This window comes from Hyla sarda, chromosome 1, assembly GCF_029499605.1.
Source record: "Hyla sarda isolate aHylSar1 chromosome 1, aHylSar1.hap1, whole genome shotgun sequence".
NCBI lineage: Eukaryota > Metazoa > Chordata > Amphibia > Anura > Hylidae > Hyla > Hyla sarda.
In genome coordinates, this window is record NC_079189.1 from 559417068 (window position 1) to 559441761 (window position 24694).

The window sequence follows — 24694 nt, forward strand, 5'->3', positions numbered from 1 at the left end:
CTCTTGTTGAAAAGACTGGCTCAGCGGGCAGGTCCATGTCTCGCTTGCTTCTCATGCCCCTCTGGAGACAGCTGGGCTGGGACAAGTGGGACAGCTCCATCCCTTACAACTGGAACACTCCCTGGTTCTATGGGGATGTTGTCCGGTTTGTGAGGGAGCACCAGCTGGAAGGACTGAAACCCGACCTATGGAAGCCGAAGACAATCCACAAGCTCATCCGAGCTAAGGACTTGACCGAGCTGGTTCCGGGACTCCCCGCAGCCACTGCAGAGACAGTTTGGAACAATGTGGCCTCAAAGCGGCTTACCAATGGACACAAGGACTTGTCGTGGATGGCCGTCATGGGAGGTCTCTCTCTCAGGTCATTCATGCATGCCCGCAACCTGTGCAAGACCCGGTACTGCCCCCGTTGCCCCTACGTGGAGGAAACATCTTTCCACGTGTTTTGGCAGTGCCCCTTTGCACAGGGTCTGTTGGACGCCCTAGAACATGAACTCAGAGACTCAGTGCCCAGGAGCTGCCTATCGTACCATTCGGTGCTTTACGGCCTGTTCCCTGGGACCCACGACGTGGAGGCCATCCAGGAGGCCTGGCGCCTTATGAACTGTTTTAAGGACGCAGTGTGGCTCTCCAGGAACCGCCTCGTGATCAACAGGGAAAACATGTCCGTCCGGGACTGCCGCAGGTTCATCAAGAACCTGCTTAGAGACTATTCCATCTTGGACAGCTCGGCCGTTGATGAGGAAGAAGAGGAGTGAAGACCCCTCTCCTTCTCCCATGTCTCCCTGAAGATACAGCCCAACAGTTTGGCCCTGTGATCCGCCCCCTCCCTACCCCCACATAGTCGCCCACACCCCTACCCCGATCACAGATTGTATTATTTGGTTTTTGTTTGATCTCTTGTGCTTTTCTATTGCAGGATTGAGCTGAATGTTAGAGTAGCATGGTGTGCGATGTAGAGCTTAGGGAACCTTTGCTGTGTATTGTACTATCATGCTTTGTGTGACTGTAATTTATTGTACGACTTGTAATGACTGAACGGAAAATAAAGCTCTTTCAATCAAAAAAACTAAGGTGGTTCTCGGCCTTTTGGCTAAGATCAAGTGTAGTATCTGTTCTTATCAGTTTTTCATGCCGGTGGACAGTAACGCCGGTATGGGGCTGGTGGGGATGGGTGCTGCATGGAGGATGCAGGTGTACCAGGGCTTTCCGGGGCTGGTTCTGAGGAATCAGCTCGACGGCTGCCCTGATGTGACCTGTTCCCTCCGGGTCTCGCCATGAGGCTGAGAGGGTCTAGAGCCGAGGTACTTTGTGCCTCGGGGAGTGGTGACCCCGAGGTGCCGAAACTCACTGGGAGAATAGGCTCACTGAGTTGAAGCACGGGCACCATAATCTCTTCACCTTGTGGCACTCACCTCTTGATTCCCGGCCTTCTGGCTAGGATCAGAGAAATTTTTATAGATCCGGCCGGATGTCCGGGCAGTATATCTGCACACATTCACTTATTTATTTCTTTTTTGTCTCACTGTGTCACTTTTTGCGTGTTGTGTGTTCACAGGATTTGTCAGGATGCGGTAGCCCTTCTGGGTGTCCCTCCTGGCGGTCTAGGGGAGGTGTGTGTGGCCATTAGGTTCCGCACCTCCCTGCAAACACCCCGGGTACTCCTGCTTTGGCAGGGTACCTACCGTAATCGGCTCTGCGGGCAGATACCTTGGCTAACGCCAAGGGGGATGCCGGGAGCATTTGTGGTCCCCTAGTAGCTTCGGCGAAAAGGGACATCGAACCTGGAACCTCGCAGGTACCTTTTGGTCCGGAGGCGAAGGGTAAGGTTTGTTGGGGGGCCTCTCTCCTATCGGAGAAGGGCTTGCGATAGACCGCATCCTTTGTGCACGTTTTTTTAGTGTAACACGTTTGCACTTTTTCTTGCACTTTGGGTGAATCGAAAGCACGTTCCTCGGCTTTAAAAAAAAAAAAAAAACTAAGGTGGTTCTCCCAGGGTGAGGCTCATCCATTGCACTCCGGGTGTGCTGACCCCTGCGATTTCCCCAAATGCGGGAAACTCGACTGCATAATTTGTGGTAGTGGGGGACTGCGTTCGCGCTTTCCCCTGATTTCCTCTGGTCAAAAATAGTGCTCGTCTGTTGTGCCCTGGGTGGCTGCAGAAGTGGTGCGCCTGCTCCATCTTCTTCTCCTCCTCCACATTTTATCAGTCGAGTTTTCCTGCTGTGTTTGGGTGATCTTCAGGGCTGAGCACACCGTGGGGTGCGATGGTTGAGCCTCCGTGCGAGAATCGAGTGTGTGCGGGTGCTTTGCTTTCATTCATCCATGGGCCTGCGTCTCCCCCTTGTGGTCAATCTGCAGTGCCATCCATCCCGGCCGGTCCATTTATTTTCTTGAAGTTGTGTTGTGTTGTGTTGTGTTGTGTGTGTGTGTGTGTGTGTGTGTGTGTGTGTGTGTATGCCTTTCAGCTTGACTTCCTAACCTCCTTTCCTCCGTATGCAGCCCTGAGCCTTCCTCCTTGTAGGCGTGGCAATGTTGAGACTGTGAGCGAGCGGCTGCACCGCACCGCCCATCCATGCAAATATCCAGTTTTGTGTCTGTCTGTGGCGTCTTTGCAGTGTTGTGATGCACGCCGCAAAGTGAATCCGGACCCTTGGGACGCCTTAGTCGCGGGGGGGGGTCAGGGTCTCCACCCTTCTCCACTTGTATCTGTATGTTCTGCAACTGTACTGGCCCCCCTCCCCCAAACCAAAACCATGAGGGAAAGGAGCCGAAATCGCACCAATGGAGGTGGTCTGCGTCCGAGGGGCGCCTCTCCGGCTAGGCGCCGAACAACTCATACTTACCTGGCAGGGGAGATACCATGATCGCTACGGTCTGAAGAACTCCAAGCATTGTGGTAGAGATTTTGCGTAGTACGATTGCAGTACTTTTCGTTCTTATTAGAACCGCATTTCTCTAGAGCATACCACCTGAAGATCGTCTCCTGCCTGCCTCGGAACATCTGAAGAAGGAGAAGATCTTGAAGACTGCAGCTCCGGAAGAAGCCGACGAAGAACCTGGAAGAAGGGAATCGGCGGTGAATTCCGGAACAGCGGCGAAGAGGAAGGCGGCGCAGAATCTTTTCGAAGAAACTCGCTGCCTCTGGAGAAGGATTTGCATAGCTCCTCCCACCGGGACCGGATCTGCATAGCTCCTCCCACCCGGGAAAGAAGACTTTGCGAAGCCTCTCTCCACAAGCAAGCAAGGAAGCGGAAAAGAGCCTGCTGGAAGAAGCCATGGCCTCAACCAGCAAGTCCACCCAGGAGGCTGCAGGGCAAGGCCTGGAGGTCCAGCCCCAACCACAGCAAGCTTCAACCTCCACCACGGCAAGGCAGAAGGGCGGCAGAATTCCTAACCTGGAAGCTCCAACCCTGGAGCCCTGGATGAGGCAGACTGTTGCCTTGAAGCTCAAGCCCGTGGACGGAAGGGTGCCGGACATGTCCCACGACGTGTTCTGCAAGAAGATGCTGGCGGATCAAGGCTTCCCCACGGCTGACACCCTGGGAATAGCAACCTTCTTTTCGGGAATCTTCTACATCACCTTTGCCACCATTGGGACCTGTAGAAGATACTGGGAGGTGGTGAAAGCGGCGAGTCCCGAATCCCCTTTCTCTCGCTTTGTGGGCAACTGCCTTATTCAAAGGGAGGAGAGGCGGGTGACGGTCTCAATGCGGAACCCACACACCCCAGGCACGGACATCTCGACCTTCCTGAAGCGCTTCTGCACCGTGGTGAGGGAGCCCACCCGCATCCTGAACTCACTCGGATACTGGACCTGCAAGTGGTCTGTGGTCGTCAGACTCAACAAGAACCCTGCTTCTCCAGACGGACTACAGCACCTGCCAACGACATTTTCCTTGGGCAACTCCACAGGACTTATCTTCTACCCGGACATGCCGCAGACCTGCAGGAGATGTGGCAAGATGGGCCACGAGGGCAAGGACTGTACGGAGGATGCCTGCAGGTATTGCCGTGTGACAGGTCACACGACCAAGGACTGCCCCAAGAGCAAGACCTGCAACCTCTGCGGACTGGCAGCCCACAGCTACAAGGACTGCCCCCAGAGGGAGAGAACATGGGCATCTGTGGCAGCGAGAGCACCGAAGCCAGCCCCAGCTCCGGAGCCAACACCACGGATGGCCAAGCCGACCAAGGAGGGTAAGAAGGCGAAAGCCACCACCCCTGCCCCGTCCCGCCCCTCCCCTGCCCCTCCCGCCCCATCCCCTGCCCCTCCCGCCCCATCCCCTGCCCCATCCCGCCCCCCCCCTGCCCCCCCCCTGCCCCATCCCGCCCCCCCCCCTGCCCCATCCCGTCCCACCCCGTCCCACCCCTGCCCCTCCTGCCCCATCCCGTCCCACCCCTGCCCCTCCTGCCCCATCCCGCCCCACCCCTGCCCCCCGTACCCCACCCCGGCCCACCCCTGCCCCGTCCTCCCCTGCCCGGCCCACCCCTGCCCCGTCCTCCCCTGCCCCGTCCTCCCCTGCCCGGGCACTCTCTCCTGCCCCCCGCCCCACCCAGCCTCCTTTCTCTCCTGGCCCAGCAGCACCTAACCCCCCTCCAGCTGCTGGTGCCCGCCCTTCGGAGGACTTTCCTGTGCTTCCTCCCCCAGGTACCATACAGAGGAAGAGGAAAGGAAGGGACAACGTATCAGAAGAGTCCCACAAAAGAAAAATAATCGAGACCTGCTACGGTCTGAAGAACTCCAAGCATTGTGGTAGAGATTTTGCGTAGTACGATTGCAGTACTTTTCGTTCTTATTAGAACCGCATTTCTCTAGAGCATACCACCTGAAGATCGTCTCCTGCCTGCCTCGGAACATCTGAAGAAGGAGAAGATCTTGAAGACTGCAGCTCCGGAAGAAGCCGACGAAGAACCTGGAAGAAGGGAATCGGCGGTGAATTCCGGAACAGCGGCGAAGAGGAAGGCGGCGCAGAATCTTTTCGAAGAAACTCGCTGCCTCTGGAGAAGGATTTGCATAGCTCCTCCCACCGGGACCGGATCTGCATAGCTCCTCCCACCCGGGAAAGAAGACTTTGCGAAGCCTCTCTCCACAAGCAAGCAAGGAAGCGAAAAAGAGCCTGCTGGAAGAAGCCATGGCCTCAACCAGCAAGTCCACCCAGGAGGCTGCAGGGCAAGGCCTGGAGGTCCAGCCCCAACCACAGCAAGCTTCAACCTCCACCACGGCAAGGCAGAAGGGCGGCAGAATTCCTAACCTGGAAGCTCCAACCCTGGAGCCCTGGATGAGGCAGACTGTTGCCTTGAAGCTCAAGCCCGTGGACGGAAGGGTGCCGGACATGTCCCACGACGTGTTCTGCAAGAAGATGCTGGCGGATCAAGGCTTCCCCACGGCTGACACCCTGGGAATAGCAACCTTCTTTTCGGGAATCTTCTACATCACCTTTGCCACCATTGGGACCTGTAGAAGATACTGGGAGGTGGTGAAAGCGGCGAGTCCCGAATCCCCTTTCTCTCGCTTTGTGGGCAACTGCCTTATTCAAAGAGAGGAGAGGCGGGTGACGGTCTCAATGCGGAACCCACACACCCCAGGCACGGACATCTCGACCTTCCTGAAGCGCTTCTGCACCGTGGTGAGGGAGCCCACCCGCATCCTGAACTCACTCGGATACTGGACCTGCAAGTGGTCTGTGGTCGTCAGACTCAACAAGAACCCTGCTTCTCCAGACGGACTACAGCACCTGCCAACGACATTTTCCTTGGGCAACTCCACAGGACTTATCTTCTACCCGGACATGCCGCAGACCTGCAGGAGATGTGGCAAGATGGGCCACGAGGGCAAGGACTGTACGGAGGATGCCTGCAGGTATTGCCGTGTGACAGGTCACACGACCAAGGACTGCCCCAAGAGCAAGACCTGCAACCTCTGCGGACTGGCAGCCCACAGCTACAAGGACTGCCCCCAGAGGGAGAGAACATGGGCATCTGTGGCAGCGAGAGCACCGAAGCCAGCCCCAGCTCCGGAGCCAACACCACGGATGGCCAAGCCGACCAAGGAGGGTAAGAAGGCGAAAGCCACCACCCCTGCCCCGTCCCGCCCCTCCCCTGCCCCTCCAGTCCCATCCCCTGCCCCTCCCGCCCCATCTCCTGCCCCATCCCGCCCCACCCCCACCCCTGCCCCATCCCGTCCCACCCCTGCCCCATCCCGTCCCACCCCTGCCCCTCCTGCCCCATCCCGTCCCACCCCTGCCCCTCCTACCCCATCCCGTCCCACCCCTGCCCCTCCTGCCCCATCCCGCCCCACCCCTGCCCCCCGTACCCCACCCCGGTCCTCCCCTGCCCGGCCCACCCCTGCCCCGTCCTCCCCTGCCCGGCCCACCCCTGCCCCGTCCTCCCCTGCCCGGCCCACCCCTGCCCCGTCCTCCCCTGCCCGGGCACTCTCTCCTGCCCCCCGCCCCACCCAGCCTCCTTTCTCTCCTGGCCCAGCAGCACCTAACCCCCCTCCAGCTGCTGGTGCCCGCCCTTCGGAGGACTTTCCTGTGCTTCCTCCCCCAGGTACCATACAGAGGAAGAGGAAAGGAAGGGACAACGCATCAGAAGAGTCCCACAAAAGAAAGATAATCGAGACCTGCGAGACCCCTCAAGCTTCAGACGAGGAGGAGGAGATGGAGCAGGTCTGCGAGAGCCTTGAAGCTTCAGAAGGAGAGGAGGTGATGGAGCAGGCCCAAGTGGAGCAGGTCCAAGCAGAGCCAGTCCAAGCTCAATCTATGGAGGAGCTGCTGCAGGACCCAGAGGTCAAGAAAATCCTGGACACTCCGTCCAACACAGTCTACGACGAGTTCTTGGAAGGGCGCTACGAGAAGCCACAGGAGCCGACAGGCGCCAGAGAAGAGGACCCGTCCGACCAGACTGGTAACTAGTATCAGAACTAACCTCTCTTTTTATTCCCATGGCTGATCTCAACATCTTCTGCATTAATGTGAGGAGTATTAGAGCTTGGTTTAGATTTCAGACTGTTCTTACGTTCTTAGATTCCCAGAGGTGTGATGTTTACATGTTGCAGGAATGTGCTTTGTCTGCTTCTAGGTCTTACAACCATCTGGCCAGGCAGTGGCCTCACGGCCCTTCCTACTGGTCTGGTGGGGGCGACAATAGGTCTGCGGGGGTGGCCATCCTGATCAGGGGAGGTAACTTTGCACTTGATTCCGTCCGGGAGCTCGTCTGTGGCAGACTTCTTGTCGCAGACGGTTCCTGGGCGGGTGAGCCCGTGCGGCTCATCAACGTGTATGCCTCCCCTGAGAGGGATGTCCGACTGGAGGTTCTCCAGGCCCTGCGGGCTGAACTCGCCACCACTAGGGCAGTAGTGTTGGGTGGTGACTTCAACTGCCCCATTGAGGTGGACGGGCGCAGTTCTGGCACATCCGCCAACCTGGACGTGACGTCTAAACTGCTGATTGAGATGGTGACGGAGGCATCCTTGCAGGACGTTGTCGGGTCCATCGGGAACGGCTCCGTAAACTATACGTGGAGCCGCCCCGATGGCTCGCTCCGTTCTCGGATAGACTTCATCTTCACTTCGAGAGCAGTCAGAAAGGTGTCGTACTCTATGGTCCCCTGCTTCTTCTCTGACCACAGGGCCATTCGATTCCGGGGGACTCTGGGCCATGGATTCCCACCTGGCCCAGGCTCCTGGAAGTTGAATTGTGCCCTGTTGGAGCAGAGGGAGGTCATGGAGGAACTTAGGGATGCGTACCTTGTATGGCGAAATGACAAATGTCTGTTCAAGTGCATCAGCGATTGGTGGGAATATGTTAAAGTCGAATTCCGTTGTTTCTTTCAGGCAAAAGGCAGACAACAGGCGTGTGCGAAGAAGTGGGACTTGAGGAAACTGCAGCGCGAGCTGCGGTCCCTGCAGGACCTGCTCCAGTGTGGCTGGGACGTCAGGGAGGAGCTGGAGGAGACCAAAAAGAGCTTGAAAAGGCACTTTGAGGAGGAATCCAAGCGAATCGTCTTTCGTTCCAAGGTGGAGAACCTGGAGAAGGGTGAGAAATGTAACTCTTTCTTTTTCAGGAAGCTCCATGCCGGCCACACGCCCCTGACTGAGCTACGAGATGAGACCGGACACATGAGGAGCGGCAAGGAGGAAGTGATGGGGGTCGTCCACGACTTCTACAGCAACCTCTACGCCCCCAAGTCATCCGACCCCGAAGCCGCCGAGAGGTTCCTGTCAGGTGTCACTAACGTTGTTGATCCCGCAGGTGCGGCGGCTATGGACGATCCCTTGACGGTGGGGGAGCTGCTCTCTGCCGCTAAATCCTTTAAGCCCGGCAGGACCCCGGGCAGTGACGGTCTCCCGGCCGAGCTCTACGTAGCGCTGGGTGACCTGATCTGTCCGGACCTGTTGGAGGTGTACGAGGAGATGGTGGTGGGGGGCGGAATGCCTCCGTCGTTGAGGGAAGGGATGATCACGATCTTGTATAAGCGGAAGGGGGAGAGATGTGACCTGAAAAACTGGCGTCCCATCTCTCTCCTGAACGTGGACTACAAGATCCTCGCCAAGGTGCTGGCCAACAGGCTGAAACCTGTCATGGGGCAGATCGTCCATCCGGACCAGACCTGCAGCATTCCTGGCCGCAGGATTGCCGACAGCCTTGCCCTTGTGAGAGACACGGTCCATTACATCCAGGACCGCGGGGGCCGCGCCGCCCTGGTCAGCTTAGATCAGGAGAAGGCGTTCGACCGTGTCTCCCACGCATTCATGGACAGGGTTTTGCGCAGGCTGGGTCTGGGGAAGATGTTTTGCTCTTTTGTTAACGTTATGTATTTTGACATTTACAGCACGGTGTTGGTGAACGGCTGGAAGACTGACCCCTTTCCTATTCTTTCAGGGGTTAGACAAGGCTGCCCTCTTTCACCTCTCCTTTTTGTTTGTGTTATAGAGCTCTTCGCTGAGACTATCCGGCAGAATGGAGAGATCAGAGGGATCACCGCACCAGGACCAGATCGCCACGAGGTCAAGTGCTCGCTCTACATGGACGACGTGACCGTCTTCTGCGCTGACCAGCGTTCGGTGACTGCACTCGTCCAGACCTGCGTGGACTTCGGCAGAGCTTCGGGGGCAAAAGTCAACTGCGGGAAGTCGGAGGCCATGCTCTTCGGGGAGTGGCACCTGGCTTCTTCCGCCCCCTTCCCCTTTACTATTAAGCCGGACTTCATTCAAATTCTTGGAGTCTGGTTCGGGAAGGAAGGAGCGGCCCTTAAGTCTTGGCAAGACCGACTAGGAAGGATAAACTCAAAGATCGGACTGTGGAGCTCCAGAAAGCTCACGATGGAAGGCAAGGCACTTGTCCTGCGGAGTGAAGTTCTGCCTGTGCTCCAATATACCGCACAGGCCTGGCCTCCCCATACCACCGTTTGCAAGGCCATCACCCGGACAGTGTTTGGCTTCGTCTGGGGCAAAATGGACAGAGTCAAGAGGACCGTGATGTACAAGGAACCCCGCAAGGGTGGGAAGGGAATACCCGACATCCCCGCTCTGCTGAGGGCCTCCTTTGCATGTGTCACGGTGCAGCGGACTCTTGTTGAAAAGACTGGCTCAGCGGGCAGGTCCATGTCTCGCTTGCTTCTCATGCCCCTCTGGAGACAGCTGGGCTGGGACAAGTGGGACAGCTCCATCCCTTACAACTGGAACACTCCCTGGTTCTATGGGGATGTTGTCCGGTTTGTGAGGGAGCACCAGCTGGAAGGACTGAAACCCGACCTATGGAAGCCGAAGACAATCCACAAGCTCATCCGAGCTAAGGACTTGACCGAGCTGGTTCCGGGACTCCCCGCAGCCACTGCAGAGACAGTTTGGAACAATGTGGCCTCAAAGCGGCTTACCAATGGACACAAGGACTTGTCGTGGATGGCCGTCATGGGAGGTCTCTCTCTCAGGTCATTCATGCATGCCCGCAACCTGTGCAAGACCCGGTACTGCCCCCGTTGCCCCTACGTGGAGGAAACATCTTTCCACGTGTTTTGGCAGTGCCCCTTTGCACAGGGTCTGTTGGACGCCCTAGAACATGAACTCAGAGACTCAGTGCCCAGGAGCTGCCTATCGTACCATTCGGTGCTTTACGGCCTGTTCCCTGGGACCCACGACGTGGAGGCCATCCAGGAGGCCTGGCGCCTTATGAACTGTTTTAAGGACGCAGTGTGGCTCTCCAGGAACCGCCTCGTGATCAACAGGGAAAACATGTCCGTCCGGGACTGCCGCAGGTTCATCAAGAACCTGCTTAGAGACTATTCCATCTTGGACAGCTCGGCCGTTGATGAGGAAGAAGAGGAGTGAAGACCCCTCTCCTTCTCCCATGTCTCCCTGAAGATACAGCCCAACAGTTTGGCCCTGTGATCCGCCCCCTCCCTACCCCCACATAGTCGCCCACACCCCTACCCCGATCACAGATTGTATTATTTGGTTTTTGTTTGATCTCTTGTGCCTTTATATTGCAGGATTGAGCTGAATGTTAGAGTAGCATGGTGTGCGATGTATAGCTTAGGGAACCTTTGCTGTGTATTGTACTATCATGCTTTGTGTGACTGTAATTTATTGTACGACTTGTAATGACTGAACGGAAAATAAAGCTCTTTCAATCAAAAAAAACTAAGGTGGTTCTCCCAGGGTGAGGCTCATCCATTGCACTCCGGGTGTGCTGACCCCTGCGATTTCCCCAAATGCGGGAAACTCGACTGCATAATTTGTGGTAGTGGGGGACTGCGTTCGCGCTTTCCCCTGATTTCCTCTGGTCAAAAATAGTGCTCGTCTGTTGTGCCCTGGGTGGCTGCAGAAGTGGTGCGCCTGCTCCATCTTCTTCTCCTCCTCCACATTTTATCAGTCGAGTTTTCCTGCTGTGTTTGGGTGATCTTCAGGGCTGAGCACACCGTGGGGTGCGATGGTTGAGCCTCCGTGCGAGAATCGAGTGTGTGCGGGTGCTTTGCTTTCATTCATCCATGGGCCTGCGTCTCCCCCTTGTGGTCAATCTGCAGTGCCATCCATCCCGGCCGGTCCATTTATTTTCTTGAAGTTGTGTTGTGTTGTGTTGTGTTGTGTTGTGTTGTGTTGTGTTGTGTTGTGTGTGTGTGTGTGTGTGTGTGTGTGTGTGTGTGTGTGTGTATGCCTTTCAGCTTGACTTCCTAACCTCCTTTCCTCCGTATGCAGCCCTGAGCCTTCCTCCTTGTAGGCGTGGCAATGTTGAGATACCATGATCGCTACGGTCTGAAGAACTCCAAGCATTGTGGTAGAGATTTTGCGTAGTACGATTGCAGTACTTTTCGTTCTTATTAGAACCGCATTTCTCTAGAGCATACCACCTGAAGATCGTCTCCTGCCTGCCTCGGAACATCTGAAGAAGGAGAAGATCTTGAAGACTGCAGCTCCGGAAGAAGCCGACGAAGAACCTGGAAGAAGGGAATCGGCGGTGAATTCCGGAACAGCGGCGAAGAGGAAGGCAGCGCAGAATCTTTTCGAAGAAACTCGCTGCCTCTGGAGAAGGATTTGCATAGCTCCTCCCACCGGGACCGGATCTGCATAGCTCCTCCCACCCGGGAAAGAAGACTTTGCGAAGCCTCTCTCCACAAGCAAGCAAGGAAGCGGAAAAGAGCCTGCTGGAAGAAGCCATGGCCTCAACCAGCAAGTCCACCCAGGAGGCTGCAGGGCAAGGCCTGGAGGTCCAGCCCCAACCACAGCAAGCTTCAACCTCCACCACGGCAAGGCAGAAGGGCGGCAGAATTCCTAACCTGGAAGCTCCAACCCTGGAGCCCTGGATGAGGCAGACTGTTGCCTTGAAGCTCAAGCCCGTGGACGGAAGGGTGCCGGACATGTCCCACGACGTGTTCTGCAAGAAGATGCTGGCGGATCAAGGCTTCCCCACGGCTGACACCCTGGGAATAGCAACCTTCTTTTCGGGAATCTTCTACATCACCTTTGCCACCATTGGGACCTGTAGAAGATACTGGGAGGTGGTGAAAGCGGCGAGTCCCGAATCCCCTTTCTCTCGCTTTGTGGGCAACTGCCTTATTCAAAGAGAGGAGAGGCGGGTGACGGTCTCAATGCGGAACCCACACACCCCAGGCACGGACATCTCGACCTTCCTGAAGCGCTTCTGCACCGTGGTGAGGGAGCCCACCCGCATCCTGAACTCACTCGGATACTGGACCTGCAAGTGGTCTGTGGTCGTCAGACTCAACAAGAACCCTGCTTCTCCAGACGGACTACAGCACCTGCCAACGACATTTTCCTTGGGCAACTCCACAGGACTTATCTTCTACCCGGACATGCCGCAGACCTGCAGGAGATGTGGCAAGATGGGCCACGAGGGCAAGGACTGTACGGAGGATGCCTGCAGGTATTGCCGTGTGACAGGTCACACGACCAAGGACTGCCCCAAGAGCAAGACCTGCAACCTCTGCGGACTGGCAGCCCACAGCTACAAGGACTGCCCCCAGAGGGAGAGAACATGGGCATCTGTGGCAGCGAAAGCACCGAAGCCAGCCCCAGCTCCGGAGCCAACACCACGGATGGCCAAGCCGACCAAGGAGGGTAAGAAGGCGAAAGCCACCACCCCTGCCCCGTCCCGCCCCTCCCCTGCCCCTCCCGCCCCATCCCCTGCCCCTCCCGCCCCATCTCCTGCCCCATCCCGCCCCACCCCTGCCCCATCCCGTCCCACCCCTGCCCCATCCCGTCCCACCCCTGCCCCTCCTGCCCCATCCCGTCCCACCCCTGCCCCTCCTGCCCCATCCCGTCCCACCCCCGCCCCATCCCGTCCCACCCCCGCCCCTCCTGCCCCATCCCGCCCCACCCCTGCCCCCCGTACCCCACCCCGGCCCACCCCTGCCCCCCGTACCCCACCCCGGCCCACCCCTGCCCCGTCCTCCCCTGCCCGGCCCACCCCTGCCCCGTCCTCCCCTGCCCGGCCCACCCCTGCCCCGTCCTCCCCTGCCCGGGCACTCTCTCCTGCCCCCCGCCCCACCCAGCCTCCTTTCTCTCCTGGCCCAGCAGCACCTAACCCCCCTCCAGCTGCTGGTGCCCGCCCTTCGGAGGACTTTCCTGTGCTTCCTCCCCCAGGTACCATACAGAGGAAGAGGAAAGGAAGGGACAACGTATCAGAAGAGTCCCACAAAAGAAAAATAATCGAGACCTGCGAGACCCCTCAAGCTTCAGATGAGGAGGAGGAGATGGAGCAGGTCTGCGAGAGCCTTGAAGCTTCAGAAGGAGAGGAGGTGATGGAGCAGGCCCAAGTGGAGCAGGTCCAAGCAGAGCCAGTCCAAGCTCAATCTATGGAGGAGCTGCTGCAGGACCCAGAGGTTAAGAAAATCCTGGACACTCCGTCCAACACGGTCTACGACGAGTTCTTGGAAGGGCGCTACGAGAAGCCACAGGAGCCGACAGGCGCCAGAGAAGAGGACCCGTCCGACCAGACTGGTAACTAGTATCAGAACTAACCTCTCTTTTTATTCCCATGGCTGATCTCAACATCTTCTGCATTAATGTGAGGAGTATTAGAGCTTGGTTTAGATTTCAGACTGTTCTTACGTTCTTAGATTCCCAGAGGTGTGATGTTTACATGTTGCAGGAATGTGCTTTGTCTGCTTCTAGGTCTTACAACCATCTGGCCAGGCAGTGGCCTCACGGCCCTTCCTACTGGTCTGGTGGGGGCGACAATAGGTCTGCGGGGGTGGCCATCCTGATCAGGGGAGGTAACTTTGCACTTGATTCCGTCCGGGAGCTCGTCTGTGGCAGACTTCTTGTCGCAGACGGTTCCTGGGCGGGTGAGCCCGTGCGGCTCATCAACGTGTATGCCTCCCCTGAGAGGGATGTCCGACTGGAGGTTCTCCAGGCCCTGCGGGCTGAACTCGCCACCACTAGAGCAGTAGTGTTGGGTGGTGACTTCAACTGCCCCATTGAGGTGGACGGGCGCAGTTCTGGCACATCCGCCAATCTGGACGTGACGTCTAAACTGCTGATTGAGATGGTGACGGAGGCATCCTTGCAGGACGTTGTCGGGTCCATCGGGAACGGCTCCGTAAACTATACGTGGAGCCGCCCCGATGGCTCGCTCCGTTCTCGGATAGACTTCATCTTCACTTCGAGAGCAGTCAGAAAGGTGTCGTACTCTATGGTCCCCTGCTTCTTCTCTGACCACAGGGCCATTCGATTCCGGGGGACTCTGGGCCATGGATTCCCACCTGGCCCGGGCTCCTGGAAGTTGAATTGTGCCCTGTTGGAGCAGAGGGAGGTCATGGAGGAACTTAGGGATGCTTACCTTGTATGGCGAAATGACAAATGTCTGTTCAAGTGCATCAGCGATTGGTGGGAATATGTTAAAGTCGAATTCCGTTGTTTCTTTCAGGCAAAAGGCAGACAACAGGCGTGTGCGAAGAAGTGGGACTTGAGGAAACTGCAGCGCGAGCTGCGGTCCCTGCAGGACCTGCTCCAGTGTGGCTGGGACGTCAGGGAGGAGCTGGAGGAGACCAAAAAGAGCTTGAAAAGGCACTTTGAGGAGGAATCCAAGCGAATCGTCTTTCGTTCCAAGGTGGAGAACCTGGAGAAGGGTGAGAAATGTAACTCTTTCTTTTTCAGGAAGCTCCATGCCGGCCACACGCCCCTGACTGAGCTACGAGATGAGACCGGACACATGAGGAGCGGCAAGGAGGAAGTGATGTGGGTCGTCCACGACTTCTACAGCAACCTCTACGCCCCCAAGTCATCCGACCCCGAAGCCGCCGAGAGGTTCCTGTCAGGTGTCACTAACGTTGTTGATCCCGCAGGTGCGGCGGCTATGGACGATCCCTTGACGGTGGGGGAGCTGCTCTCTGCCGCTAAATCCTTTAAGCCCGGCAGGACCCCGGGCAGTGACGGTCTCCCGGCCGAGCTCTACGTAGCGCTGGGTGACCTGATCTGTCCGGACCTGTTGGAGGTGTACGAGGAGATGGTGGTGGGGGGCAGAATGCCTCCGTCGTTGAGGGAAGGGATGATCACGATCTTGTATAAGCGGAAGGGGGAGAGATGTGACCTGAAAAACTGGCGTCCCATCTCTCTCCTGAACGTGGACTACAAGATCCTCGCCAAGGTGCTGGCCAACAGGCTGAAACCTGTCATGGGGCAGATCGTCCATCCGGACCAGACCTGCAGCATTCCTGGCCGCAGGATTGCCGACAGCCTTGCCCTTGTGAGAGACACGGTCCATTACATCCAGGACCGCGGGGGCCGCGCCGCCCTGGTCAGCTTAGATCAGGAGAAGGCGTTCGACCGTGTCTCCCACGCATTCATGGACAGGGTTTTGCGCAGGCTGGGTCTGGGGAAGATGTTTTGCTCTTTTGTTAACGTTATGTATTTTGACATTTACAGCACGGTGTTGGTGAACGGCTGGAAGACTGACCCCTTTTCCATTCTTTCAGGGGTTAGACAAGGCTGCCCTCTTTCACCTCTCCTTTTTGTTTGTGTTATAGAGCTCTTCGCTGAGACTATCCGGCAGAATGGAGAGATCAGAGGGATCACCGCACCAGGACCAGATCGCCACGAGGTCAAGTGCTCGCTCTACATGGACGACGTGACCGTCTTCTGCGCTGACCAGCGTTCGGTGACTGCACTCGTCCAGACCTGCGAGGACTTCGGCAGAGCTTCGGGGGCAAAAGTCAACTGCGGGAAGTCGGAGGCCATGCTCTTCGGGGAATGGCACCTGGCTTCTCCCGCCCCCTTCCCCTTTGCCGTTAAGCCGGACTTCATTCAAATTCTTGGAGTCTGGTTCGGGAAGGAAGGAGCGGCCCTTAAGTCTTGGCAAGACCGACTAGGAAGGATAAACTCGAAGATCGGACTGTGGAGCTCCAGAAAGCTCACGATGGAAGGCAAGGCACTTGTCCTGCGGAGTGAAGTTTTGCCTGTGCTCCAATATACCGCACAGGCCTGGCCTCCCCATACCACCGTTTGCAAGGCCATCACCCGGACAGTGTTTGGCTTCGTCTGGGGCAAAATGGACAGAGTCAAGAGGACCGTGATGTACAAGGAACCCCGCAAGGGTGGGAAGGGAATACCCGACATCCCCGCTCTGCTGAGGGCCTCCTTTGCATGTGTCACGGTGCAGCGGACTCTTGTAGAAAAGACTGGCTCAGCGGGCAGGTCCATGTCTCGCTTGCTTCTCATGCCCCTCTGGAGACAGCTGGGCTGGGACAAGTGGGACAGCTCCATCCCTTACAACTGGAACACTCCCTGGTTCTATGGGGATGTTGTCCGGTTTGTGAGGGAGCACCAGCTGGAAGGACTGAAACCAGACCTATGGAAGCCGAAGACAATCCACAAGCTCATCCGAGCTAAGGACTCGACCGAGCTGGTTCCGGGACTCCCCGCAGCCACTGCAGAGACAGTTTGGAACAATGTGGCCTCAAAGCGGCTTACCAATGGACACAAGGACTTGTCGTGGATGGCCGTCATGGGAGGTCTCTCTCTCAGGTCATTCATGCATGCCCGCAACCTGTGCAAGACCCGGTACTGCCCCCGTTGCCCCTACGTGGAGGAAACATCTTTCCACGTGTTTTGGCAGTGCCCCTTTGCACAGGGTCTGTTGGACGCCCTAGAACAGGAACTCAGAGACTCAGTGCCCAGGAGCTGCCTATCGTACCATTCGGTGCTTTACGGCCTGTTCCCTGGGACCCACGACGTGGAGGCCATCCAGGAGGCCTGGCGCCTTATGAACTGTTTTAAGGACGCAGTGTGGCTTGCCAGGAACCGCCTCGTGATCAACAGGGAAAACATGTCCGTCCGGGACTGCCGCAGGTTCATCAAGAACCTGCTTAGAGACTATTCCATCTTGGACAGCTCGGCCGTTGATGAGGAAGAAGAGGAGTGAAGACCCCTCTCCTTCTCCCATGTCCCCCTGAAGATACAGCCCAACAGTTTGGCCCTGTGATCTGCCCCCTCCCTACCCCCACATAGTCGCCCACACCCCTACCCCGATCACAGATTGTATTATTTGGTTTTTGTTTGATCTCTTGTGCCTTTATATTGCAGGATTGAGCTGAATGTTAGAGTAGCATGGTGTGCGATGTATAGCTTAGGGAACCTTTGCTGTGTATCGTACTATCATGCTTTGTGTGACTGTAATTTATTGTACGACTTGTAATGACTGAACGGAAAATAAAGCTCTTTCAATCAAAAAAAAAACGAAGGTGGTTCTCCCAGGGTGAGGCTCATCCATTGCACTCCGGGTGTGCTGACCCCTGCGATTTCCCCAAATGCGGGAAACTCGACTGCATAATTTGTGGTAGTGGGGGACTGCGTTCGCGCTTTCCCCTGATTTCCTCTGGTCAAAAATAGTGCTCGTCTGTTGTGCCCTGGGTGGCTGCAGAAGTGGTGCGCCTGCTCCATCTTCTTCTCCTCCTCCACATTTTATCAGTCGAGTTTTCCTGCTGTGTTTGGGTGATCTTCAGGGCTGAGCACACCGTGGGGTGCGATGGTTGAGCCTCCGTGCGAGAATCGAGTGTGTGCGGGTGCTTTGCTTTCATTCATCCATGGGCCTGCGTCTCCCCCTTGTGGTCAATCTGCAGTGCCATCCATCCCGGCCGGTCCATTTATTTTCTTGAAGTTGTGTTGTGTTGTGTTGTGTTGTGTTGTGTGTTTGTGTGTGTGTGTGTGTGTGTGTGTGTGTGTATGCCTTTCAGCTTGACTTCCTAACCTCCTTTCCTCCGTATGCAGCCCTGAGCCTTCCTCCTTGTAGGCGTGGCAATGTTGAGACTGTGAGCGAGCGGCTGCACCGCACCGCCCATCCATGCAAATATCCAGTTTTGTGTCTGTCTGTGGCGTCTTTGCAGTGTTGTGATGCACGCCGCAAAGTGAATCCGGACCCTTGGGACGCCTTAGTCGCGGGGGGGGGGTCAGGGTCTCCACCCTTCTCCACTTGTATCTGTATGTTCTGCAACTGTACTGGCCCCCCTCCCCCAAACCAAAACCATGAGGGAAAGGAGCCGAAATCGCACCAATGGAGGTGGTCTGCGTCCGAGGGGCGCCTCTCCGGCTAGGCGCCGAACAACTCATACTTACCTGGCAGGGGAGATACCATGATCGCTACGGTCTGAAGAACTCCAAGCATTGTGGTAGAGATTTTGCGTAGTACGATTGCAGTACTTTTCGTTCTTATTAGAACCGCATTTCTCTAGAGCATACCACCTGAAGATCGTCTCCTGCCTGCCTCGGAACATCTGAAGAAGGAGAAGATCTTGAAGACTGCAGCTCCGGAAGAAGCCGACGAAGAACCTGGAAGAAGGGAATCGGCGGTGAATTCCGGAACAGCGGCGAAGAGGAAGGCGGCGCAGAATCTTTTCGAAGAAACTCGCTGCCTCTGGAGAAGGATTTGCATAGCTCCTCCCACCGGGACCGGATCTGCATAGCTCCTCCCACCCGGGAAAGAAGACTTTGCGAAGCCTCTCTCCACAAGCAAGCAAGGAAGCGGAAAAGAGCCTGCTGGAAGAAGCCATGGCCTCAACCAGCAAGTCCACCCAGGAGGCTGCAGGGCAAGGCCTGGAGGTCCAGCCCCAACCACAGCAAGCTTCAACCTCCACCACGGCAAGGCAGAAGGGTGGCAGAATTCCTAACCTGGAAGCTCCAACCCTGGAGCCCTGGATGAGGCAGACTGTTGCCTTGAAGCTCAAGCCCGTGGACGGAAGGGTGCCGGACATGTCCCACGACGTGTTCTGCAAGAAGATGCTGGCGGATCAAGGCTTCCCCACGGCTGACACCCTGGGAATAGCAACCTTCTTTTCGGGAATCTTCTACATCACCTTTGCCACCATTGGGACCTGTAGAAGATACTGGGAGGTGGTGAAAGCGGCGAGTCCCGAATCCCCTTTCTCTCGCTTTGTGGGCAACTGCCTTATTCAAAGAGAGGAGAGGCGGGTGACGGTCTCAATGCGGAACCCACACACCCCAGGCACGGACATCTCGACCTTCCTGAAGCGCTTCTGCACCGTGGTGAGGGAGCCCACCCGCATCCTGAACTCACTCGGATACTGGACCTGCAAGTGGTCTGTGGTCGTCAGACTCAACAAGAACCCTGCTTCTCCAGACGGACTACAGCACCTGCCAACGACATTTTCCTTGGGCAACTCCACAGGACTTATCTTCTACCCGGACATGCCGCAGACCTGCAGGAGATGTGGCAAGATGGGCCACGAGGGCAAGGACTGTACGGAGGATGCCTGCAGGTATTGCCGTGTGACAGGTCACACGACCAAGGACTGCCCCAAGAGCAAGACCTGCAACCTCTGCGGACTGGCAGCCCACAGCTACAAGGACTGCCCCCAGAGGGAGAGAACATGGGCATCTGTGGCAGCGAGAGCACCGAAGCCAGCCCCAGCTCCGGAGCCAACACCACGGATGGCCAAGCCGACCAAGGAGGGTAAGAAGGCGAAAGCCACCACCCCTGCCCCGTCCCGCCCCTCCCCTGCCCCTCCCGCCCCATCCCCTGCCCCTCCCGCCCCATCTCCTGCCCCATCCCGTCCCACCCCTGCCCCATCCCGTCCCACCCCTGCCCCTCCTGCCCCATCCCGTCCCACCCCTGCCCCTCCTGCCCCATCCCGTCCCACCCCCGCCCCTCCTGCCCCATCCCGCCCCACCCCTGCCCCCCGTACCCCACCCCGGCCCACCCCTGCCCCCCGTACCCCACCCCGGCCCACCCCTGCCCCGTCCTCCCCTGCCCGGCCCACCCCTGCCCCGTCCTCCCCTGCCCGGCCCACCCCTGCCCCGTCCTCCCCTGCCCGGGCACTCTCTCCTGCCCCCCGCCCCACCCAGCCTCCTTTCTCTCCTGGCCAAGCAGCACCTAACCCCCCTCCAGCTGCTGGTGCCCGCCCTTCGGAGGACTTTCCTGTGCTTCCTCCCCCAGGTACCATACAGAGGAAGAGGAAAGGAAGGGACAACGTATCAGAAGAGTCCCACAAAAGAAAGATAATCGAGACCTGCGAGACCCCTCAAGCTTCAGATGAGGAGGAGGAGATGGAGCAGGTCTGCGAGAGCCTTGAGGCTTCAGAAGGAGAGGAGGTGATGGAGCAGGCCCAAGTGGAGCAGGTCCAAGCAGAGCCAGTCCAAGCTCAATCTATGGAGGAGCTGCTGCAGGACCCAGAGGTCAAGAAAATCCTGGACACTCCGTCCAACACGGTCTACGACGAGTTCTTAGAAGGGCGCTACGAGAAGCCACACGAGCCGACAGGCGCCAGAGAAGAGGACCCGTCCGACCAGACTGGTAACTAGTATCAGAACTAACCTCTCTTTTTATTCCCATGGCTGATCTCAACATCTTCTGCATTAATGTGAGGAGTATTAGAGCTTGGTTTAGATTTCAGACTGTTCTTACGTTCTTAGATTCCCAGAGGTGTGATGTTTACATGTTGCAGGAATGTGCTTTGTCTGCTTCTAGGTCTTACAACCATCTGGCCAGGCAGTGGCCTCACGGCCCTTCCTACTGGTCTGGTGGGGGCGACAATAGGTCTGCGGGGGTGGCCATCCTGATCAGGGGAGGTAACTTTGCACTTGATTCCGTCCGGGAGCTCGTCTGTGGCAGACTTCTTGTCGCAGACGGTTCCTGGGCGGGTGAGCCCGTGCGGCTCATCAACGTGTATGCCTCCCCTGAGAGGGATGTCCGACTGGAGGTTCTCCAGGCCCTGCGGGCTGAACTCGCCACCACTAGGGCAGTAGTGTTGGGTGGTGACTTCAACTGCCCCATTGAGGTGGACGGGCGCAGTTCTGGCACATCCGCCAACCTGGACGTGACGTCTAAACTGCTGATTGAGATGGTGACGGAGGCATCCTTGCAGGACGTTGTCGGGTCCATCGGGAACGGCTCCGTAAACTATACGTGGAGCCGCCCCGATGGCTCGCTCCGTTCTCGGATAGACTTCATCTTCACTTCGAGAGCAGTCAGAAAGGTGTCGTACTCTATGGTCCCCTGCTTCTTCTCTGACCACAGGGCCATTCGATTCCGGGGGACTCTGGGCTATGGATTCCCACCTGGCCCGGGCTCCTGGAAGTTGAATTGTGCCCTGTTGGAGCAGAGGGAGGTCATGGAGGAACTTAGGGATGCGTACCTTGTATGGCGAAATGACAAATGTCTGTTCAAGTGCATCAGCGATTGGTGGGAATATGTTAAAGTCGAATTCTGTTGTTTCTTTCAGGCAAAAGGCAGACAACAGGCGTGTGCGAAGAAGTGGGACTTGAGGAAACTGCAGCGCGAGCTGCGGTCCCTGCAGGACCTGCTCCAGTGTGGCTGGGACGTCAGGGAGGAGCTGGAGGAGACCAAAAAGAGCTTGAAAAGGCACTTTGAGGAGGAATCCAAGCGAATCGTCTTTCGTTCCAAGGTGGAGAACCTGGAGAAGGGTGAGAAATGTAACTCTTTCTTTTTCAGGAAGCTCCATGCCGGCCACACGCCCCTGACTGAGCTACGAGATGAGACCGGACACATGAGGAGCGGCAAGGAGGAAGTGATGGGGGTCGTCCACGACTTCTACAGCAACCTCTACGCCCCCAAGTCATCCGACCCCGAAGCCGCCGAGAGGTTCCTGTCAGGTGTCACTAACGTTGTTGATCCCGCAGGTGCGGCGGCTATGGACGATCCCTTGACGGTGGGGGAGCTGCTAAATCCTTTAAGCCCGGCAGGACCCCGGGCAGTGACGGTCTCCCGGCCGAGCTCTACGTAGCGCTGGGTGACCTGATCTGTCCGGACCTGTTGGAGGTGTACGAGGAGATGGTGGTGGGGGGCGGAATGCCTCCGTCGTTGAGGGAAGGGATGATCACGATCTTGTATAAGCGGAAGGGGGAGAGATGTGACCTGAAAAACTGGCGTCCCATCTCTCTCCTGAACGTGGACTACAAGATCCTCGCCAAGGTGCTGGCCAACAGGCTGAAACCTGTCATGGGGCAGATCGTCCATCCGGACCAGACCTGCAGCATTCCTGGCCGCAGGATTGCCGACAGCCTTGCCCTTGTGAGAGACACGGTCCATTACATCCAGGACCGCGGGGGCCGCGCCGCCCTGGTCAGCTTAGATCAGGAGAAGGCGTTCGACCGTGTCTCCCACGCATTCATGGACAGGGTTTTGCGCAGGCTGGGTCTGGGGAAGATGTTTTGCTCTTTTGTTAACGTTATGTATTTTGACATTTACAGCACGGTGTTGGTGAACGGCTGGAAGACTGACCCCTTTCCTATTCTTTCAGGGGTTAGACAAGGCTGCCCTCTTTCACCTCTCCTTTTTGTTTGTGTTATAGAGCTCTTCGCTGAGACTATCCGGCAGAATGGAGAGATCAGAGGGATCACCGCACCAGGACCAGATCGCCACGAGGTCAAGTGCTCGCTCTACATGGACGACGTGACCGTCTTCTGCGCTGACCAGCGTTCGGTGACTGCACTCGTCCAGACCTGCGAGGACTTCGGCAGAGCTTCGGGGGCAAAAGTCAACTGCGGGAAGTCGGAGGCCATGCTCTTCGGGGAGTGGCACCTGGCTTCTTCCGCCCCCTTCCCCTTTACTATTAAGCCGGACTTCATTCAAATTCTTGGAGTCTGGTTCGGGAAGGAAGGAGCGGCCCTTAAGTCTTGGCAAGACCGACTAGGAAGGATAAACTCAAAGATCGGACTGTGGAGCTCCAGAAAGCTCACGATGGAAGGCAAGGCACTTGTCCTGCGGAGTGAAGTTTTGCCTGTGCTCCAATATACCGCACAGGCCTGGCCTCCCCATACCACGGTTTGCAAGGCCATCACCCGGACAGTGTTTGGCTTCGTCTGGGGCAAAATGGACAGAGTCAAGAGGACCGTGATGTACAAGGAACCCCGCAAGGGTGGGAAGGGAATACCCGACATCCCCGCTCTGCTGAGGGCCTCCTTTGCATGTGTCACGGTGCAGCGGACTCTTGTTGAAAAGACTGGCTCAGCGGGCAGGTCCATGTCTCGCTTGCTTCTCATGCCCCTCTGGAGACAGCTGGGCTGGGACAAGTGGGACAGCTCCATCCCTTACAACTGGAACACTCCCTGGTTCTATGGGGATGTTGTCCGGTTTGTGAGGGAGCACCAGCTGGAAGGACTGAAACCCGACCTATGGAAGCCGAAGACAATCCACAAGCTCATCCGAGCTAAGGACTTGACCGAGCTGGTTCCGGGACTCCCCGCAGCCACTGCAGAGACAGTTTGGAACAATGTGGCCTCAAAGCGGCTTACCAATGGACACAAGGACTTGTCGTGGATGGCCGTCATGGGAGGTCTCTCTCTCAGGTCATTCATGCATGCCCGCAACCTGTGCAAGACCCGGTACTGCCCCCGTTGCCCCTACGTGGAGGAAACATCTTTCCACGTGTTTTGGCAGTGCCCCTTTGCACAGGGTCTGTTGGACGCCCTAGAACATGAACTCAGAGACTCAGTGCCCAGGAGCTGCCTATCGTACCATTCGGTGCTTTACGGCCTGTTCCCTGGGACCCACGACGTGGAGGCCATCCAGGAGGCCTGGCGCCTTATGAACTGTTTTAAGGACGCAGTGTGGCTCTCCAGGAACCGCCTCGTGATCAACAGGGAAAACATGTCCGTCCGGGACTGCCGCAGGTTCATCAAGAACCTGCTTAGAGACTATTCCATCTTGGACAGCTCGGCCGTTGATGAGGAAGAAGAGGAGTGAAGACCCCTCTCCTTCTCCCATGTCTCCCTGAAGATACAGCCCAACAGTTCGGCCCTGTGATCCGCCCCCTCCCTACCCCCACATAGTCGCCCACACCCCTACCCCGATCACAGATTGTATTATTTGGTTTTTGTTTGATCTCTTGTGCTTTTCTATTGCAGGATTGAGCTGAATGTTAGAGTAGCATGGTGTGCGATGTATAGCTTAGGGAACCTTTGCTGTGTATTGTACTATCATGCTTTGTGTGACTGTAATTTATTGTACGACTTGTAATGACTGAACGGAAAATAAAGCTCTTTCAATCAAAACTAAGGTGGTTCTCCCAGGGTGAGGCTCATCCATTGCACTCCGGGTGTGCTGACCCCTGCGATTTCCGCAAATGCGGGAAACTCGACTGCATAATTTGTGGTAGTGGGGGACTGCGTTCGCGCTTTCCCCTGATTTCCTCTGGTCAAAAATAGTGCTCGTCTGTTGTGCCCTGGGTGGCTGCAGAAGTGGTGCGCCTGCTCCATCTTCTTCTCCTCCTCCACATTTTATCAGTCGAGTTTTCCTGCTGTGTTTGGGTGATCTTCAGGGCTGAGCACACCGTGGGGTGCGATGGTTGAGCCTCCGTGCGAGAATCGAGTGTGTGCGGGTGCTTTGCTTTCATTCATCCATGGGCCTGCGTCTCCCCCTTGTGGTCAATCTGCAGTGCCATCCATCCCGGCCGGTCCATTTATTTTCTTGAAGTTGTGTTGTGTTGTGTGTGTGTGTGTGTGTGTGTGTGTGTGTGTGTGTGTGTGTGTGTGTGTGTGTGTGTGTATATGCCTTTCAGCTTGACTTCCTAACCTCCTTTCCTCCGTATGCAGCCCTGAGCCTTCCTCCTTGTAGGCGTGGCAATGTTGAGACTGTGAGCGAGCGGCTGCACCGCACCGCCCATCCATGCAAATATCCAGTTTTCTGTCTGTCTGTGGCATCTTTGCAGTGTTGTGATGCCCGCCGCAAAGTGAATCCGGACCCTTGGGACGCCTTAGTCGCGG

At 56.9% G+C, this 24694-nt stretch overlaps 1 non-coding gene and 4 pseudogenes across 1 annotated transcript; all 5 read left to right on the top strand.

Moving 5' to 3' along the window:
- Positions 1–1079: 1079 nt before the first annotated feature.
- On the top strand, positions 1080–1272 carry LOC130344773 (U2 spliceosomal RNA). The gene has a single exon (XR_008883612.1). It is a non-coding gene; the product is annotated as a U2 spliceosomal RNA (small nuclear RNA).
- A 703-nt stretch (positions 1273–1975) lies between these two features.
- On the top strand, positions 1976–2110 carry LOC130337211 (U1 spliceosomal RNA; annotated as a pseudogene).
- An 8529-nt stretch (positions 2111–10639) lies between these two features.
- On the top strand, positions 10640–10774 carry LOC130337124 (U1 spliceosomal RNA; annotated as a pseudogene).
- A 6417-nt stretch (positions 10775–17191) lies between these two features.
- Positions 17192–17326, top strand: LOC130337243 (U1 spliceosomal RNA; annotated as a pseudogene).
- A 6654-nt stretch (positions 17327–23980) lies between these two features.
- LOC130337265 (U1 spliceosomal RNA) lies at positions 23981–24115 on the top strand (annotated as a pseudogene).
- The last annotated feature ends 579 nt before the right edge of the window (positions 24116–24694 follow it).